General features: G+C 35.0%; 1 pseudogene; it reads left to right on the top strand.

Annotated features, from left to right (window-relative positions):
- Nucleotides 1–285: 285 nt before the first annotated feature.
- Nucleotides 286–2232, top strand: LOC119625161 (large ribosomal subunit protein uL15-like; annotated as a pseudogene).
- Nucleotides 2233–19506: the final 17274 nt, after the last annotated feature.

Genomic DNA, 19506 nt, shown 5'->3' with positions numbered 1-19506 from the left:
ATTCACATGGTAGGTTTTCTCATGTTGGGTTTGAGGTCTTTATTTGATATGTAAGAGGAGATGTTGAATACATGAGCCTGGAGTTCGAAGGAGAGGCTGATGCTGAAGGTAACCTTTATGAGGTTCACAAGTTGTTCATTTGTGGTTAGTATTTAAAGTCATGGGACTGAATGAGATCACCTAGAATATAATTGTAGAAAGTGTAATGGAGAGTGGTCCCAGGATTGACTTAGGCACACTCTATCATTAAGATTCAGCTTTCTTGCTTTTGTCTGGGCTGCTGACATGCCATCCAGACTGAGGAAGACCCAAAAGCTTTTGGGCTACGTAATCCATGGCCACAGCTGCATAGTAAGGCACTAGAGGGAACCAGGAGGCCGTGGTAAGGCTGGTGGCATGCATCACACAGGATGCAACTTTGACAAATATCACCCACGTTACTTTGGGAAAGTTTGCATGAGGTATTACCACTTAAAGAGAAACCAGAGCTTCTGCCCTGCTGTCAACCTTGACAAATTGTGGACTTTCATCAGGGAGCAGACATGGGTGAAGGTTGCTAAAAACAAGACTGGAGCTGCTCCCATTGTTGACGTGGTATGATCTGACAACTAAAAAGTTCTGGAAAAGGGAAAACTCCCAAAGCAGCTGTCATCATGAAGGCCAAATTCTTCAGCAGAAGAGCCAAGGAGATGATTAAGGGTGTCAGGGGTGGGGTGGGGGTGTGGGGTTGGGGTCCTGGGGCCTTGAAGCCACATGGAGGGATGTCCATTAAATGCTAACAATTGAAAAAAGAAAAGATTCAACTTTCTAATAAGACTAATCTGCCAAGCCTTAATAGATAGATTGGAGCTCTTGCTGCTCAGGATGTTGCTGTTCTTGAAGAAGAGAAAAGACACGTGGCAAAGCATGAGCTGGCTCTTAAAGCTCGCACTCGGAACACACACACTCACTTCGTTCTTATTTCATTGGTCAAACCAAGTTTCACAATCACTTTCAAGTGCAATAGGAAGGGAATGTATAATCTTCCCACAGGAAGGGTTCTGCAGTGACGAACATTGCAGGGAGGGAAACAAGAATATTTGGCGAACAGAAATGTAGTTCACTACAAGAAATAAAGATATGATATTGGAAAGCTTGTCTTTCTTGTCTAACAACTGCAAACTACTGAATTTTTTTTCTTTGCTTTTTCTCATCATCTGGTGTCTTTCTCCATTTACTCATAATGCCCAATGAAGTATGTCTCAGCAGCCGAAGATCCTAATTAGCCTTTTAATTTCATCTTAGGGTTCATCCCAATTGAGAGTAAAGGTGATTTCTAGAACTGGAGCCACTGACATTTCTTCTCATTGGAGAGTTCTTATCATGGGGTCCTTCTGTGCAATAATTCTTTAATTTTTTTCCAGTTGAGGACCTTGTTATTTAGGTTTACCCTTATTTAATCCCACTTATTCTAGACCTAAGCTACCATTAACCTCTGCCTCTATCTCTTCTTTGAATCCTCTGATGGAATTTTTAAAGAAGTCACAGATTTTCTCATAGTTGTAATATAACAAAAAGAATACATGATGTATTTAAAATTGAAGGAGATCTGCCTTCACTGATGTTCTGGTTCCCTGATGTCACTACCTAGTCTTTCACTTGAAGTAAGTAATTGACTTTCAAAGAATTTTCTCATCTGTACAATTGAAATAGTTATACCTACTGTATTAGTTGTTTTTACACTGCTATAAAGATACTACCCGAGACTGGTAATTTATAAATAAAGGAGGTTTAATTGACTCACAGTTCTGCAAGGCTGGGGAGGCCTCAGGAAACTTACAATTATGATGGAAGGGGAAGCAAGAATGTCTTGCATGGCAGCAGATGAGAGAGCTCATGTAGAAAGTGAAAGGGAAAGAGCCCCGTATGAAACCATCAGATCTAGTGAGAACTCACTCACTATCACAAGAACAGCATGGGGGAAACAACCCCCATGACCTAACCACCTCCCACCATCTCCGTCCTTTGACATGCGGGGATTATGAAGATTACAATTCAAGATGAGATTTGGGTGGGGACACAACCAAACCATGTCACCTGCCTGGTAACACTATTCTGAGGATTGAATTAGATAGCACACGTAAGGGGCTTCATAAATTCTAAAGTGGAAAAAGGTTGGTTCATGTGGTTGTTGCTGTCATTCCAGGATGAGTTAGGAACACACAGTCATGCATGTTATTGATTCTGGAATGAGGGAAATAGGAACAGGTCTTATGAGACCATAATATGTTGCTTTTATTAATATTTTCTAGTGAAGGTACTGCATGACGAAATAAATAGGAAGATCAGAATCTTCCAACAAGCTTGTCTGGAATTACCATACTGAGTACACAAAGGATCTCACCATAATAAAATGAATTTCTCCTTGTCAAGGTTCTAGTTCCTTATTGTCTACCACTGGGCAGAGTGACTCTTGTAGAAGCAGCCTTTATGTTGGCAACCTAGTCTCTGGTTAACATCATAGTAACTGGTAAGCGTCTGAGGTAACTAACCTATAATGATAGGGGCTTATTTCTTCATGTTAGGATTCAGCTTTTGATAAGACCAATATGCTAGGCCTTAATGCACAGAAAATATGAGCTCCTAAAGATATCAAGTCTGCATGTATTTGGAATTTAATAATTTTTATGCACATCTTCAAATTTTCCACCACATGAAATAATAATTCTAAGATATTGGTATGCCAGAAATAATAGTAATCAAACTTCACTGAATAACATTTTATTTTTACAAAGACCTTTTCCATCTCATTTGGTGTTGCCAAGGCTTTATCCATACAAAACGTGTATGGATTGGGAAGAGTATTTCCCCAGTTTTTTTGCTTAAACCAAAGAGGAAAACATCTGTTCAAACTCATTTATCACTACATTTTCTCTGTAGTATGAAGGTATTCTTGGCCATATTCTTGACTAATTTGTTCTTGCCAGTAACTCAAAGGGTATAAAAATGTAATAAATTAAGAAAGAAGGAAAATTCTAAAATTTCAGTAAAAGCACAGATACACCTCTAACTGAAAGACTCTAAAAATGGAATATGGTATGTAATGGGTAAGAGATTTCTGTTTTTGAATAAAGTTTGAGGGTTGGAGATTTGTAAAAGATGAAATTAAAAAAGAAATAAAGAAAAAAGAAAATTAGGAAGCATTATTAAAAATAAATCAGTATTGCTGTATAGTTTTCTGATTAATCTTTCACTTTAAAAGATGCAAAAAAAAGAAAGAAGCAGCTCAAAAATAAGCTCTAATTCAAAAGAGAAACACAAACAACTAGAAATAATGTCAGAAAGATTAAAACCAAGAATACATTTGAGAGTTTGAAAAAAGTTACTAAATGCAGCCTAAGTGACTTTTTAAACTATGTTCAGAGCAGGAAGAAGAGTAAAAATAACGATATTGGAGACAAATGATCTCAGATCTCTAGAAGTAACAAAATCCAAAACCTGTTTTGATTCCATATTTGCTACAAAAGGGCAAGATTTCCAAATAATAAGACACATCAAGTTAGAGAAGCAATCGTAGACCAATATATGTAAGGAGGTAATCAGAAAATAACTAAAAATGAATTTGAGTCTCTATATGCAGATGAATATTCCTATCAGGATGGCAAAGAAACTTTCATCAATTAGCTACTGTCTCCTGTTTAGCAATATTCCAAACCATCATAGAGTCTTGTAAAGGTTTCTGAAAACTTGGCACCTAATAATGTCCTTCTTCCAGAAAAATATGAACCTATCTATCATGAAATGGTAGAACAAATTATTATGTAAAGGATTCATATTTAAAAAAGAATATATGTTTTTACATATCTTTTTAGGATAAAACATTCAAAAATATTTTATCATATTTTACCAGTTATTAGATTGGTGGGAATGGAATGTTAAGATTGGTGTATAATATTTTTAGAAAAAAAGAATTACCTCTCATAATAACCTTATGGATATGCTGGTTATGTGAGGAGAATCATAGCCCAGAGATTACTTTTAAATGTTGGCTTGCTTTGTTTATCAGGGACATAGTGCATGTCAGGTTAAAGGATATTGAGAACCTTCCTTTCTTCCTAATGCTGTCTGGTTTCCCATGGCAGCTTGTATTGGTAAGATAGAGCCTACTTTTTTTTCCTCAAGGTAAGCATGGGTCCTGCTGATAGATGTAATAGTACAGACGGGGAAGAATCGGATTATGTTTCTAGTCTTAACTGTGCCATTTGGTAGCTGTATGACCTTGCAAGTATCCCTATCTGTAAACCAAAGATAATAATGGCTGTAAGTCCATCTTATAGGTGTGAGTTTACATAAGACCGTAGTATTAAAAGGCTTTATAAAGACTAAGCATAAATATGTAAGATAAGGGTATCATTCATATCTCTGTTTCAATCTGGAATGCAGGCAAACAGGGAAGACTGGAGTGTTCCTTTCCTCAATTCCTACTGATCAACACTTTCGTCAGTGGATACAGAAGACATAATTATTAGATTCTAAGAGCTTGGCAATGGTAGACTCAAGATTCAAAATTTTATTGCCCAACTTTACACTTCCAGGCAAAAATATCAGGCCAAAACAACAAGATGAAATTTGGCAGGAATAAAAGTCTGCAGTCTAGACTTGGAAATGCAAATATGTAAGTACAAAAATCGGAGGAAAAAGCAATCAGATAGCAGTTCATGTGAAACAATCTGGAGTATTTAGTTGACCACATGTTTAATAAGAACATTATGGAAAGTGTAAATCCCTTCATTCTGAGATAGTCAGATCACGTTGGCACAATTCCTGGAATGTACTAGATACATGGAAAAGTTACTTTGTTCAATTCAGCACCCGCTTCCCCTTTAATCCAAAAGAGACATCTACAATCTGTTATGGGACTGGCAGATGCCGGCAGTGTCAGAAAACTATGATCTATGGGAAATGTTCAAGGAACAGAGACAGGTTAAACTTAGGAATCAGACTAGTGGAAAACCTTAATAGCTGTCTTCAAATATCTAAAGGACTGTCAAGTGTTGTTATAGGGATTATTTTCACTGTGTCATTCCAGAGAGCAGAGCAGGAATCAGCAGGCAAAAGCAAAAAGAAGGCATATTGTTGGCTCAAAGAAACAACTTTATAATAACACCTCAATCTGTACAACAACCAGAAGGACTGCTTGGTGAGAAAATACGATCTCTATTGTTGGAGGATTAAGCCAAGGCTGGCTACAATCTATTAGGGAATCTGTACAACACATTTCTGTTTTGGGCTGGTCGCTAAGGTCCTTATCACTCTCAGGGTCTATGATTTTATTAGATATTAGTCTTTATTTCCAAGACTATTATATATCCAAATGTTTATTTTCACTTTTTGTATTACATAGATATCAATAGACAATTTGCAGTGGAAGTATATTATTTTTCTGCCCACAGGATATTTTGAAGAAGCTAGTCAACCCTTAAAAATTGCTGATTTACCATCTTAGCGGTTTCTTTACTCCACAGATGTAATTTATTGAACATAATTATGATATATAATATTTCTGGCTTATTAAGCATGAAAAAGCCATATTTCTGCTCTATTATGGTTGAGTTTTCTACCTTAGAAAGACTTAACATTCATAGTTAAGGTTACTATAGTAACCGTAACTCAATTCCTTGTGGCTATAAATTACTCTGTATTCCTATATGTTAACTTTAATTCTTTATGTCCATATGATATCTAACTCTTCAAAGTTACAAACTATAGTCTCGTGATAAAGGTAATAAATTAAATGGGTCGAGGATCTGTTCTCTTAACAATTAGGAAAAGAATTGCTTGAAGTAGGTAGTCACAATAAACAAAAATAGAAAAATTAGTGTTTTATGTGATAACAAAGGGCAAACAAAGCATGGATATATCCATGCTATATCCATTATAGCATAGATAGTAGTAAAAAATAAAGTGAGCATAAATTCACAAAATTATATGTAGGGAAAATGTGTAAATGTGCAGATTAAGGATAAAAAATAAGTGAACAAAATATATTCAACCACTTCCCCTTTCAAATCTCATGGTAAACATCAATAATTAATTATGGCACTTTTTTCTGCTCTTCTCAGACATGTCCTCAGAATCCTTCACAACACAATGTTGTTGGCAGTCACTGTTAATTGATCTCAATTATTTTAAATTCTCATTTCTTCTAGAAATCTCTTAATTATGAAAGTAGAAAAGGGAATACTTTCCACGTACTTTGCACTAATCAGAGTCTATTGTTCCTGCAGCTAGATTTGAGATGTTTGGAGGATTTACTACAAGAACAATTATTCTGTTATTTGTGATACAATAGGGGAATATGACCATATTTTATTGAAAATATTGGGGGCTTGGACTCAAAAAGATTTTAGTTGTGGCTCTTGAGGAAAGAACTTTTCTGAGTCTTACCTTTTTATGTTTAAAATGTACATAATAATGTCTGTCAGCAATGTTTTTTGAGAGGAAAGCACTTAGGATATTTTATGGCACATGCTCTAGGCAGGACTGAGTAATGAAGGAGAACAGGTTCAGTTGTCCAGGCCGAATTAATCCTAGTGATTAATAGAGTCTGGACTGTTGTAGCCAGATCATCTTCATATTCAAATGCTTTTGCAGTTTACATTGCACAACCAAAAAGAGTTTAGATTAAGCTCAGCTAGTAACCAATTTGGGGTTATTATAATTTGTTTCATTTTCCTAGCTACATTGAAATTCCCTGAGGGCAAAGATAACATTTAGTTTGACTTTGTGTCTGCAAAAGAGCCTTGGGTTTATAAGACTTGAAAAAATTTTAAAATAAAAAGTTAGTGACAAGATATATGAAGAATCATTTTAACTCAATAAACCTTAAAAACTATAGATAAAAATATAGATTATTTCTACTGGCTAGAGAATAACATGACACAGGCTTAAACTACAATATGGTGAATGTAACTTAGGTGCAAAATAATGAAATACCACTGTAGAACTATAGGACATTGAGGGAAGAGTGGTTGCAACCCAGTTCTATAAATTAATAAGCTACTGATATTTCTACTATATTATTCTGAATTTTCTGAAGTTATTAAATATCATAGTAGACTGCCTATAGAATTGATGCACTATCCCTTAGATTATTAACAAAATAAGAATCTTTTTCCTGATATAATTACATAGGTCATCCTCAATATCATTATTATATATGTGTATTATTATAATATATACCCCTTTTGGTCATAACTACTATATTGCGTATAAATACGTCTGCTATTAGGGAACCTATACAGTACATTTCTGCATTGGGCTGGTCTCTAAGGTCCTTAACACTCTCAGGGTCTATGGTTTTATATCTTTGCCTTTATTTCCAAGACTATTCTCTATCCAAACATTTATTTTCACTTTTTGTATTCCATAGATATCTATAGACAGTTTGCAGTGGAAGTATATTAATTTTCTGCCATCAAGATATTTTAAAGAAGCTAGTCAACCCTTAAAAATTGCTGATCTACCATCTTAGAGGTATTACTAATATTAGAGTTATTACTAATATCAATTAGCAATAGATTATTAACTGTCATAGCAATAATAATGGTAATATGAATCATATGAAAATATGTAGCAAGCTATGTATTAGCAGAGTAGTAAGGAAAAAGCAATTGTAATAACATAATAACAATAACAACAATGTCTAAAATGCCAATCAGGTGAAATTCATGTGGAACCTAGGCCTATGGATGATTTGGAAGTGTTAATACTTATGAAAAGAACATTTATCAGAGAGGAGGGGAAAAAAATGTGATGAGAAAGAGAGTAATATTTGGTTGACAAACATCACTGCAAATGTTAAAAGCAATCTCCAATTTATCCAAAATAGGTCCTTGGTCAAGGAGAACTCTAAGGCAACAAAAGTGCATCATACAAAACTAAACAGAGGATAATAAACAATGAGGAGAACAAAATTGATCAAGTAGTGGGCAGTGTTGTGGAGCTCTTGGAAAGGATTTTGATAGCATGATGGGTCTCATCAGAGAGATTGCTCTAGTTTTGGATCAAATCTATCATTATATGTAGTACTATAGAGTTTTTACTATGGGACATAGGGCTACTGATGTTTGTCCATAAGAGTTTGCCTTTAGAAAAAGTACCCTCTGTGTGTTTTATGACCACAGTGCTTACAAGTGTCTCCTAGGTTTCTAGATGGGGTCTGAAATTGTAAGCAGCCTGATGTTTCTACCTTGGGTCCTCTGGTCAACTGGCCACAAGGGTCTAATATAATAAGAAGTCAGTAATAAAATTCAGACAGCATGAAGTTCAGAAAGCCCATTGCTTGTGAGAATAGATTTGAGCAATTGTCTTGCTTTCATTAAAAAACCTGGGGTCAGCAATCCCATTACTGGGTATATACCGAAAGAAATATAAATCATTCCACCATAAGGACACGTGCACATGTATGTTCATCACAGCACTATTCACAATAGCAAAGTCATGGACTCTACCTCCATGCCCATCAATGGTAAACAGACTAGGTGGAAGAAAATGTGGCACATATATAATATAGAATACTATGAAGACATTTAAAAAACGAGATTTTATCCTTTGCAGCAACTTGGATGGAACTGGAGGCCGTAACACTTAGCTAACTAACACAGGAACAGAAAACCAATACCGCATGTGCTCACTTACAAGTGGGAGCTAAACATTGAATACACATGAACACAAAAAAGGGAACAATAGACACCAGGACCTACTTGAAAGTGGGGGGTGGGAGGAGGGTTGAGGATAGGAAAATGACCTGTTAATACTATGCATACTCCTTTGGTGACAAAATAATCTGTATACCAAATCCCTGTGACATGCAATTTACCCATATAACAAACCTGTACATGTACCTCTGAACCTAATATAAAAGTTAGAAAATATCCTGGAGTCATTCAAGTTCTGAATATTCCTTTGTGCACCATTATTTGTAAAGATAGAGTAAGACCACATGATTCTTAAAAACAGTTGAATTTTTAAAAGTAGTAACTTTCTTTTACTTCAATAGTATTACATGTAGCAACTCTAGAAAATGAGATTAAAGAAAGACACAAAATCACACTGCAATTTTGCCTCACAGAGATAAGCACTAGTCTATAAGCTGCATGAGGGTAAGATCCAGGCCTTCCTTGTTTTCCACTGTATCCATGGTGAAGAGTATAATACCTGCCATGAAATAGCAATAATATATATCTGTTAAATAAGATAAATGTTGACATTTTGGTGTATGTGCTTCTAGATTTTTTTAATATGTAAATATTCCTTCAAAATGAGTATAGTTTGTAAATTTTAAATCTTGGAAAGCAGTTAAATTTTAAACACTAATCTTGGATTGAAAACTCATTCCCTCAATATTACAAGATTTTGTAGATTCATAAAATACGAGTATTGGAAGAGAATTAAAGTGACTTAGTCCAAAGCTCTTATTTTATATATAAGTGAAACTTAAAATGGTGAAGACATTTGCTCAAGGTTAGGGCAAAAATCCAGGCCTCTGACTTTCAGGTAGAAATCTTGCTGCCATATAATATGCTTAGTTAAACTATACTCTTATTCTAAACGTTTTAAAAATCATGCTTCTACAAGAATTGTGGTTGCATTATTATTGTGCATATAATAATTTATACAATGTAATAATTATATTATAATTAATACAATTAGTAATAATCTTATTTTTGTGTATTCCTTTGAATACTTCTCACTTTCTCTGACGAAAATGTAAACATTTGGCCAAATTATCTGTGAAGGTTTTTGGTACTGATTATCATGTCTAAATAGTCTCTAATGTCTGTTTTATTTTTTGTTATTAAATAAACTATATTTGTTTTAATATTTAACAGTCAACTTTAGGATATATACATATTTATAAAATGTACTTTTTTTCAAATCAGGATATATACGTATTCATTATGACTTGATTGATACATGTTTTGAAAACCCCAGTGGTTCTTCTTCCACTGCCAAAAAAACAAGGAATGTGTACAATTAAAGTAAGTTGCTATCCTTGAGAACAAACATCTTTCCACGAAATACCATTCAATAACTAGATTTCTTTTCTCTCAAATATTTTAATTCTTCTTATACACTGTTTCTTGTGTTATTCATCTTATTTGACCTAATATGATTTCAGTTAGGTCTTTAATGGTCAAGATACATGTTTAAAGATTTTTGAAGGTGAGTGATTACAACTATGCCCGAGAATTTCCTGTGAAAATACTAAGGCCTCAGACTAGTGTAATGGTAGCCTCACAAAAGGAAACATAACATTAAAATAATAAATATTGCAACATGGTGTTTTTTTGAATATCATTGTACAATATATTTAAATATGATCAAAATAAAACAAACAATAATGCAACAATTCTGCATCTTTTCCAGCTTGCTCCCCTTATTCCAGCTAAAAGTGATTTCCCAAGCTGAGAATTTCCAGCCAATCATCTTGATCGTGTACCTGGTAGATTTATAAGCCATATTAAGTCCCACCCCCTCATACTTCATTCAGTTTTTCTAGACTTCCTGAACATGAAAAAATTAAATTTTATTAGCCAATCCCCTTCCATCTCATCCTTTTCACCCTCAGTTCTTTAGCTCTCCCCTTTATCACTATTATTCTAAGACTGCAGTTGTGAGAAAACTCTGTGGACCTTTATGACAAAATGAAGAAAGTAACAAAACTATAAAACAAATCCTGACTTTTGGTTAAGAGGCAAATAGATTGAAGAAGAGCAGGTGAGGGAGGGAGGTGGTAAGCAGGGGAGAAAGGCTAAATTATACAGATACTGTGAATCACAGATGACTTCCATCTGACGGTATTTCCTTTGTTGCTTTCTACCTTTTTTTTTTTTTTTCTTAGATGTAAAGGTTGAACAAGAGCTGGAATAAGCAATTTCTCCCTTTTTTTCGTCCTCCCATTCCCAGGCTCAGATCATCTGCTCTTCTCCAGCCGGGAACTATTTGCAGTGGTGCTTCATGATTAGCATTTCCTCTAATTGCTATCCATCTGTTTCCATTAACCCCCTGAGCCATTTGTCTCATTTGAATATCTTGTTCTTTCCCTAAACACTTCAAACCAAATTCTGACCTCAAATATTTACCTAGCATTTCCAAAGATTTCTGCATCTGTATCATTACCACTAGCCATTTTCAAAAGACTGTTATTCAGCGCTTCTCACACTATGTTACATATGCAATTATTATTACTTTGATAATATGGTAGTAAGAAGTTGAATGGAGCATTAAGTTCATCCTTTTATGATATATTCCATAATTTAACTTAAGGACAGTATCTTCCCCTGATTCAACTTCAAGATAACTATCTTACCAAATTATTTTGAAATTATAGATTTTAGAAATATGATTGAACAAAACCAGTTAGTAGTTGGAGGTATCACAATAGCCCTAGAGTATTCCTTGGATAATCTAAAGCAATGGATTTAGAACATCCCTACTCTCCAAATTGTCTTGTTGCATATGAAATAAAGGTCTCAGTAAAAAGTAATGAGTAAACAGATTTCATTCCACATTTACAATGATGGAAGTGGTAATTGTTTCCTCCAGAGGTAACTTACTGGATGTAATACTCTTCCCCAAACAACAACAACAATGCAGCAACAACAACAACAACACACACACACACAGACACACACAACCTTATTTCAAGATATCTGCATTATATTCGCTGCTGTTTCTTCAGTGTGAAACAAATAGTATAGAAACCACCAAAGCATCTTATGAATGTTGCTTCCCTGCTTTTAAGCAGGAACCTGTCTCTAGAAATCCTGGGTGTCTGTATAACTGTAAAAAGCCACAGGGAAAAAATTAAATATTGTTTTCATCAGATCACTTTCTTGGCTCCTGAGTTTATTTTTAAATCTCTCCCTTATTTCATCACTGTCCAAGTTCATTTTTCTTTTCCTTTAAACATCTTTTCTACCACCCCTTGATCACTGTCCCTTATATACATATTTTACATTCTTCCCTTTGTACCTTTGCTCATGGAGTTCCTTAATGAAGGAACTGTCAGTCACTTTCCCGACAGACCAGCAATTCAAGACATGATTCAAATTTAATTGTAGTCAATGATTTACTTTGCCCCCACCTAATTACCCTATTCCGTGAATGTTTTCTGTCTTTGCTATGAAAGGAAGTAGGTCTAAGTGACTACTTTTCTTTTACAGTCTTCCCATTTCTAGCCTCATTATTTTGCACTTGTTTATGTGTGGTTGCTCTTCAGTTGTCACTTCAAGCAGGTGTATAATCTACAAGAAAAAGCGAAATTCCCTTAATCACCTCACACCCTTGTGTATCCCCACATATAGGAAGTATCCAGTAATGTTTTTGGAATTTATCTATAGAGATACATCTTTTATGAGAAGAGTCCTGTTTACTGGGAATTTCAATTCACATATACCCTAGAACGTAATTAAGAAGATATCTTCAGGATCCACTTATGGGATTGCCTTATAAATGAGGATGTTATAGATGAGGTGTTTTTGTATTTCATTAATACCTCGGGATAGGGTCCTAGATTGTATTAGTCAGGGTTCCCTAAAGGGAAAGAACTAATAGGATATATATATAATATTACATATAATAACTTTATGTATATAAATAATATATATAATATATATTTTATATATAGACATGTATATATATAAAAAGAGGAGTTTACTAAGTATTAACTTACACAATCACAAGGTCCCACAATAGGCTGTCTGCACGCTTGAGGAACAAGGAGAGCCAATCGGAGTCCCAAAACTGAAGAACTTGGAGTCTGATGTTCGAGGGTAGGAAGCATCCAGCACAGGAGAAAGATGTAGGCTGGGAAGCTAGGCCAGTCTCGCCTTTTCATGTTTTTTTCTTTTCTGCCTGCTTTATATTTCCTGGCAGCTGATTAGATTGTGCCCACCAGATTAAGGGTGGGTCTGCCTTCCCCAGCCCACTGACTGAAATGTTAATCTCCTTTTCAACACCCTCACAGACACACCCAGGATCCATACTTTGCATGCTTCAATCCAGTCAAGTTGACACTCCGTATTAGCCATCAAATAGATGATTCTTCCCTATAATAAAACATATCCTAAAATCAATAGTATTCTAGCAAGGCTACAGAACCCACTCATCCCCATCCTCCAATATTTAAATTTGCCATATGGATTTCTACTCTATTCCTACTTAGCTAAAGGCTGGCGAAGAAGGGAGTCTTGCCAGAAACTTGGCATCTTAAATAGGCTCTACAGTGGCAATTCCAGTAAGTACATTTTTGGCTGTTTTCCTCCTTCTGACCCTTCTTTTCCTCCAACACCACAGCCTTCTCTAACTCATTATCCTCTTCTCTTTCTTGAGCTCCTCCTCTCTCTCTGCCTGTTTGGGAGCTACCTCTCCACATCTGTTTTTATTCACTGGTTCAGTTATTTTTAAATTGTGGAGCTGTTTGTTTCTGTACATTAAGATGTATTTTTGTGTCTCTATCTCTAGTGATCTTGAAAATGTTCCCCTTGTATATTATGCTCATTCCTTTTCTCAGTCCTGAAATATGCCTTTATCATCTTGTTCTGCAAAGTCTGGGCACATTAGCCAGTTCAAAGCTCACAAGCACTTTCAGAGAGTAAAGGCCAAGTGGTAGCTGGCACCTACAAGGAAAGCTGATAGGAAGTCATCTTTCATCTCTGCTTTTTCCTGCTTTACTTACCTCCTCTTGAACCCTCTTTATCTTCCATTTTCTGTCTCAGTCTTCAACTTTCTTCTATTCTGTCTCAGCCATAAGCAAAGAAAAATTTCTTACCCTCGTTCTTAAATTTTAAGCCAAGTCCATTATATGCCTCAGTGATTTTTCTTGGATACTATTGGCATCTGATTTAATTGGTTTGACATGAATAAATCTTGAGATTTACCTGCAGCCTTCTTTTTCTTTGTAATTCTTTTTTTGGCTGGTACTCAAGTGTTTATCTTCTTGGCAGTAAGTTTCTGAAAGGAAATACCTGGTTATCAAGGTAATACCTAAAGACCTCCTAGAATCTATTCACAATATTAGGCAAGTAGATTATACAAATTGATCCAGGTCTTCTTTCCTCCACTTTCCAATCAGCTTTCAGGTTCTGATAATAGAAATAGGCTAAGACAAGTTGGGTGCTGAGGGGAATAGGTGCAAAGTAATTATCATTGGTAGTCCATATATAGACATTTTAGTATGTGTTTATAAATATCCATTTCTCTTTTTTAGATAATTTGGCTTTGTATCTCGAAAGTCCAGTTAAAAGAAATGTGGGCCTTTCCATTTATTTTTGGACATTCATATATTTCAGTGCTAGTGTAAAATTTAATTTGTATTCATTGGCTTTTCTTCTCTTATTCTTGGCACCAAATTTAACATAAATATCTCAATACCAATATACTAGTAGTAAATGAGTTATTTCATTTTCATTACCCAAACCTTCCATTTTATTTTGAAAGTTTGACTCCCCATCAATAGTTTTTCTTTTTCTTTTGATTATTTCTAAGATCTATGATCATAGCCTCCACTCTCTACTAAAATAGTGAGGCTGGGCACAGTGACTCACGCCTGTAATCCCAGCACTTTGGGAGACCAACGCGGGTGGATCATGAGGTCAGGAGTTCAAGAAAAGCCTGGCCAAAATAGTGAAACCCTGTCTCTACTAAAAATACAAAAATAAAAATAGCCGAGTGTGGTGGCACGGGCCTGTAATCCCAGTTACTCGGAAGACTGAGGCAGAGAATTGCTTAAACCCGGGAGGCAGAGGTTACAGTAAGCCAAGATCACGCCACTGCACTCCAGCCTGGGCGACAGAGCGAGACTCTGTCTCAAAAAAAATAGTAAAAAAATAATAATAATAATGAAGAAATTATGCAGCATAAAAGGTTTAAGGAAACCTCTGCCCTTATTCTAATTTATCTGAAAATAAATGATAGTTTGACATTTAACTATATTGGTCACTCCTCCAGTTAACTTTAAAATTGTCTGTGTATTAAGATGGGGTCACCTTGCCATTATCTAATTGGCTAGGGCTCAAGTCTGTCTATTTTTTACTCTTTAGGTACCTGGGTCCCTGTTCTGTATGGGTTTGCCTCCTTCAGAACTACTTTTCCTGAACTTTGATGCTATAGCATTAGTCAGCTTAGAGAGATGTTATAAGAAAAGGCCTAGGAGACATAACCTCTGGAGATGTTATTGTTATTGATGCTGTTCACTACATCAGAGAGGGCCCACTTTATGACCATGCCCGGGAGAGATGTCTCATAGATCTCAGCACCAGAAATAACCACACCTACTGAACATATGGACACTGTATATCGTAAACTGATCATGTTTTTTTTCCTTTGAGCTAAATTTGTAGCCATTTTCTGGCAAGCACACTGAGCCATATGCATTCTAACCTTACTTTAGGTTCCATCTTATTTTTTCTATATTCATTTTTTTCCTTGATATCAGTTTTCTTGATTAATGTTTTGTATGTTACGATGTAGCTATTTATAGTAAGACATTGCACTTCTGTTTGGGTGGGAGAGGTACTATCAATAAACAAAACAAGCCAGTAAAATCACATTGTCTGTTACTTGCACATGTAAGGACAACCGTATAGGTTGCATAGGTATACAACCTGTAGGTATACTTTTAGGCAGACATATCAATTTGAGAAAAGCTAAGCTGCAATATAGAAAATTATGAACATTGAGGAATCACCAGGTTTATGTTTGTACTTTAAACCTTGTTAATTTTAACAATAATTTTATTGGAGATAAAATTAATATGTTTGAAAGAGAAACATAAAGTTACATATCTAAATATGTGAAAGAAGGCAACCTCCATACATTATGTTAAAAATATTTTTGTTAATCATAATGTTATAATTTTATAGGTAATACTGAAATTGTCCCAACGAAATTATTACTTGTGATTTTCAGCACTTGTCTTAGCTAGTTCTTAAATTATTATTATTCAACTATTCTAATAAATTACTCACCTAGAGTTATTTTAAATTTATTATTTAGAAATGCCTTATAATATATTTATGATGTTTAAAAACTATTTACATGTCATTCATTCTCATACTATTTAACATCATGTATGTACTCTCTAACTACTGCTGCATACTACAGACATTTTGAAATTCTTCCAGATATCTTTGTGGTCCTCTGCATTGCTTCAGGCTGTGGAATATTTACAGCCATATGTACACTATTAGGAATCTTCTGCTTCTAAATCTGAAACTTAAAATATTGGCACCACCACAGCTAAAGTACTAATACTTTAATAGAAAGGCTGGATATAGCAATGAAATATATCTGATAGACTTATAAATGGAATACTGTAAATGACATACAATATTTTCATGCCACATGGCTGTAGATGCCAAGGGAGCTGGCCACTTCCAATGAGTTATAGTTAATAAGTTTCATCAATGAAAGCAAATATGGCCAAGTAATTTGCTATTTGGAAACAATCTTCCTTCAGTTAACTACTGATTGCCACCGTATAGTTGTTTTGATCATAGACAACGTGCCCTATTTATGTAGGCTACAATTTTTAAAAAAGTTTCATAGACCTATAAACGAGCAGTTAACAATTAAAAATTATTTTTTTAAGATGGGAATACTTATGACAATGATAAAATGCTTGAAGTACTTCCTCATATGATTTCATTCATTTATAAGAATATTATTATTTCAAATTTACATGTGAGAAACTAATAAAGAATTCATCCAAGGCCAAATAACCAGTAAGTCTGGTAGCAGGGACATGTACCAAAGCCCTCTGACTTCAGCTTCCATTCTGTTTCCAGTATTCTGCCCTAAAGCTCAATTATATGTTAACTATAATATCCAGCACTGCTCAAGAGCATCATTAACTGTTGTTAAATAAAGTTTAATGGAAATTATAAGTATTAATATGTAATTCGGACTCTTTCATAACAGTAGTAATTAATATAAAGTGTAATATTTTTAAAATTTTAGATTTGTGTCAAATCCTCTTTATAGAACACATTTGTCATTCTTTCAGCCTGAGCAATATGAAAAGTTCCCTGCTGCTATTTATCTTAGTTCACTCCATATAGAATTACCTCTTTCAGAAGCAGTTCATCACAAATTAATGTCTGAAATTTGGAGCATGTTTTTCTTGCTCTTATTAATACCACTAAAAATGTAAAAAGATCATTTGAGATAATTGGTGATGTCCAAAGAATAAAACATTGATTTCTTTGTAAACATTGCTAGTTGAAAATTACCTATGTTATTTTTAAACTGCCTGGGTAAAGGATATTGCTTCATTAATTAACATTTAGGAGGTCAGGTGGCTCAGTAACTGGCCTTAACATAACCTCACTAATAGAATAACATAAAAGTTTGTGTTTACTTCTCCTTTACAGGGCTCAACAATAGTGTCAAATTTCAGACACAGAACTAATATCATGTTCCTTAGTGAAATATGGCATGCCTCAGTCCAGAATACACTTAGAATTATCTAGAATAATTATGATCATCCAAGGTCAATGAAGTGAGCATCCATGGAGGCAGAGCTGGATGTTGAACATTTTTAAAGCTCCCCACTTTGTTCTAATCTGTAGTCAGGGTTTGAAAACCATGAAATCTAGTGGGAACTCATATTGGAATAATGAATGGATTGTTTTCTCTGCCACAAAAAAACTCAGTGTATAATATTTTTCTTCAATCAATAGCCAAACATCTTTTGTACTGCATGTTGCTTTCTTTGAAGAGGTAGTTATACAAACCTCTTGTTGCTCCCCAGGAATGTCCCCAAAGTGAATTTTTTTTAAAAACAAAAAATTTTTATTTTAAAATAATTTTAGATTCACAGGAAGTTGCAAAAGTAGCACAGAGACAACCCACGTACTCTTCTCTCAGTTTCCACCAATGGGTGCATCTTATAAAATTGTAATACAGCATCAAAGATAGAAAACAGACAATTAGTATATATGATTCCATGTTATTTTATCATAGGTGTAGATTCATCAGTCTCTATCATCAGGGCAATCAAGATATAGAACTATTCCTTTACCACAAAGATCTCCCTCAAATGACCCCTTTCTAGCTGCACTCAATTTCCTCGCCTATACCATCCCTAACTCATGGGAAACACCATTTTTTCCTGTCTCTGTAATTTTATCATTTCAAGAATGTTATACAAATGAGCTCACATATAAATGTGTCATTTGATAATTTTTTTCACTTATTGTAATGTCTTTGAAATCCATCCAAATCATGATGTGTATTAATAGTTTATTCCTTTTTATTGCTGTATTCCAGGTTTTGGCTATAACAACAACAAAAAAAAACTGCTATGATAATGTTTCATTTCTCTGGGATAAATGCCCTGGAGTATAATTTCTGGGTTGTATGGTAAGCATATGTTTAATTACTTTAAGAAACAGTCAAACTGTTTTCCACTGTGGCTTAACCATTTTATGTTCCCACTGGCAGTGTGTAAGACATCAAGTTTCTCTGTATCTTTGCTAGCATCTGGTTTTGTCACTTTTTTTTTTTTTTTTAAATGTCAGCATGCTGAAAGGTATGTAGTGATGTCTCATCATGGTCTTCATTTGCATTTCCCTAATAGCTAGTGATGTTGAACATTTTTTCATCTGCTTACATGTCTGAAATGTCTCTTCTTGGGTTTTTTGGAGGTGGGGAAGGCCCATTTTCTAATTGGGTTATTTGTTTTTACTGTTCAATTTTAAGAAATATCAGTGAGATTTGCAAATATTTTCTCCCATTCTATAGCTTGTCTTTTCATTCTCTTAAACTGGATCTTTCACAGAGCAAAAGTAGATCCAGTTTATTGATTTTTTTACTTGTATGGATGGTGCTTTTGGTGTCACATCTACATTTTCTTCACCAAGCCATAGGTCCTGAAAATTTTCTCCAGTGTTATTTTGTAAGTTTTGTAGTTTACATTTTATATTAAATATACTATTTATTTTGAGTTAATTTTTGTTAAATGTTCGAAGTCTAATTTTTTTTATTTTTTATGTTTATTTTTTTGCCTATAGGTATCCAACTGCTCCAGCAACATTTATTGAAAAGATTCTTCCTCCATTGAATTGCTTTTGCACTTTGGTCAAAACTCAGTTCCCCATTAGGTATCTGTTGATACCACCCTGGCTGGGAGGGGAGGGTTGTCTTTTTACAGCTTCCCACATGGCCTCTACTAACACTTCTGGGGTCGAGCTTGTTACCACTGAGCCACATTAAAGTACTGACTCTCCATTAGACCTCCTCTGACAGTGCCTCAGTGAGAGGAGTGTGGTGCCTTGGTGCCTCTAAGTGGGATGGAAATCCAAATCCCTATCCCTCTTCTCATGGACTCCCCTGACACCCTGAAGGGGATCCTCTTTACCACCTGATAGGGAAGACGGTCTCAGCTTTCCACTCTCTCTTCTCTGACACCACTGTGGAGGTAGGTAGGACTTGCAGCACCTCCTGACAGCCTGGAAAGAG

Source organism: Chlorocebus sabaeus, chromosome 10 (assembly GCF_047675955.1).
Source record: "Chlorocebus sabaeus isolate Y175 chromosome 10, mChlSab1.0.hap1, whole genome shotgun sequence".
Taxonomy (NCBI): domain Eukaryota; kingdom Metazoa; phylum Chordata; class Mammalia; order Primates; family Cercopithecidae; genus Chlorocebus; species Chlorocebus sabaeus.
Note: the sequence above shows the minus strand (reverse complement) of the source record. Positions and strands in the feature narration are given on the sequence as shown.